This window comes from Myotis davidii, unplaced genomic scaffold, assembly GCF_000327345.1.
Source record: "Myotis davidii unplaced genomic scaffold, ASM32734v1 scaffold299, whole genome shotgun sequence".
In the NCBI taxonomy this organism is placed as follows: domain Eukaryota; kingdom Metazoa; phylum Chordata; class Mammalia; order Chiroptera; family Vespertilionidae; genus Myotis; species Myotis davidii.
In genome coordinates, this window is record NW_006293088.1 from 7,358,833 (window position 1) to 7,361,416 (window position 2,584).

A 2,584-nucleotide genomic window follows, 5' to 3' on the forward strand; every position below is an offset into this window, starting at 1 on the left:
GTACAGATGGCACAACCAAGCCGCCCACATTGGGACACCCAGGCATCCGGAGAGGTGAGTCACCGCCCTCCCTGGTCATGTTTAGAGACCACCCATCTTTCCCTTTTTTATATGTTGTTCCTCCTTTTTAAAATACATTTTATTGATTTTAGAGAGAGGGAGATAGAGAGAGACAGAAACAGAAACATCAATGAGAGAGAAACACCGATCAGCTGCCTCCTGCACACTCCCTACTGGGGATGTGCCCGCAACCCAGGTACATGCCCCTGACCGGAATCGAACCTGGGACCTTTAAGTCCACAGGCCGACGCTCTATCCACTGAGCCAAACCGGCTACGGCCAGAAAGGATTTTTAACCCTTGATGGTCACGGGAATGGAGGAGAAAGAGTCCTGGCCCGAGAAACACGGACCTGGGTTCCAGACCTCGCTTCCTTATTTGGCGCCGGGAGCCCGAGCTCCTCCTCCTTGAGTGAGCGTGGGGGCGCCCGACTGTTGCGGGGACTCCGCGTCCTGAGGTGCGGAGGGGCGCAGCGAGCTGCACAGGTCACACAGTCACAGCTCTTGCCCGTGGGAAGCGGGGCGCTGCTTCACAGGCCCCTCCCGGATGCTGGGGTTTTGTCCTTCACAAGGGGCTAGCGGCCCCTTCTGGTATTTTTTTAAAAATATATATTTTTTGCTTTCAGAGAGGAAGGGAGAAGGAGAGAGAAAAATGGAAACATCAATGATGAGGGATTGCCATTGATCGGCTGCCTCCTGCACGCCCCCCGCTGGGGATGGAACGAGTCGACATGTGCCCTGATCAGAATCCAACCGTGACCTCCTGGTCCACAGACCGATGCTCAGCCTCTGCGCCACGCCCCCGGCCTTCTGGTGTTTTGGATCCAGTCTCCCTGGTTGTTTCGGTGGCGTCTTATTTGGAGATTGTGTCCATCCAGCTGGGGGGGTGGGGGGCGGGTCAGGCCGCTGGTGACAGGAGGGTGGACAGGAGGGCTGGGCAGCTGCCGGCCAGGTGTGAAGGTGCTTGGAATTCATAAAGCTGGGCACAAGCGGGACCACAGCCCAGCGCAGTCCTGTCTTCCTGTGGGAGACCAGCCAGGAACACACATGTGCTGTTAGTCCCTGACACGCCTGTAACTTGCCATGTGGCCTTTACAGGCCCTGTTATGTGCCTCAGTTTACCAATAGGAAAAAATGAGAGGGGATGGATGGATCTCTCCCGTCCCCTGGGCCCAGCCAGTGTGGCTCAGTGGTTGAGTGTGGACCTATGAATCAGGAAGTCACGGTTCGATTCCTGGTTTAGGGCACATGCTGGGGTTGTCAGCCGGATCCCCAGTGTGAGGCGTGCAGGAGGCAGCCGATTAATGATTCTCTCTCATAATTGATGTTTCTATCTCTCACTCCCTCTCCCTTCTCTGAAATCAATAAAAATAAAAAAGAAAATGCATACATACATACATACATCATACATACATACAATACAATACAATTTCTCTCGCACAGGCCCGCCATCCTCCCAGCGGCCACTGGAGGGCAGCACCTCCTCTCCAAGCACAGCCATCAGCTCAGCCCTCGGACTGCCCTTGGCAGAACCCTGGGTTCAGTTAGATTTTCACTGAAGGGCACCCCCAGGAGGCCTTTTGGGAAATTCCCGGCACTGGTGAGAGGGACACCCCCTGAGAGCACCAGGGACCAGCTGGTGGGCTGTTTCTACCGGATATCTTGTTTCTCAAACCTTTTCTCAGGACCAAGAACTTGTGGACACCGGCCTTGGACATAGGAATTCCAGGGCCTGAGAGGGTCTTGCCAGCTCGGCTCCCAGAGGCCCAAGGGGGCAGGCAGGGCTGGTCCTCCTCCCACCTCAGGAGTCTGCTCTAGGCGGTTGTAAAGGCAGATTCTCCCTGCCCTCCCTGCTGTGTCACCACCACCCCCTCCCCCCACGGCTCCCAAGAGGAAACCTCAGGAATTCAGTTAGGAAAGTGTTCCCACGGCCAATCGGGGGGACATCAGATTAGCCCCAAACTGGCATCACTGAACGTCTGGTCGTTGTTTTTATTCGATGTTTGTTTTCAGTTTTTAAACTAAATTCATCCAAATTCCTGCTTTGTGTGGTTCGTAGGAGTGAAAAGTTGAAATCAGAACTTAACAGTAAGCAATAACACCAGTCAGCAGTAATGTTTACACTTCCCACAAAAATTATTAAAATGTCCATTGGGGGCTGGGAACTTTCATTTTTTAGCCTTTCAACATTAAAACAATGTGATTGGCTACAAAAAAAGGTGAAATTTTGAAATGTTAGAAGATCTAGATCTTTTTCCTTCATTCTTTCTTTTGTTTTATTTTTTCCCCTCTCTTTTTACAGAAGCAATGCTTGTTTATCAAAAAAGTATAATCTAAGCCACTTAGAAAAGGATCGTTTAAATCCTTGGTGTGGAACCTTCCGGATCTCTTTGTATATTCACACACACACATTTCCAAAGTCATTTATTGCATCTAAATGCTACAGGGACGTCCGAGCGGGTTTATCGTTTAGAAAGATCAGCGTGCATGATCCCACGGGAGGCTAGCCAGCCCTTTCATTCCTGC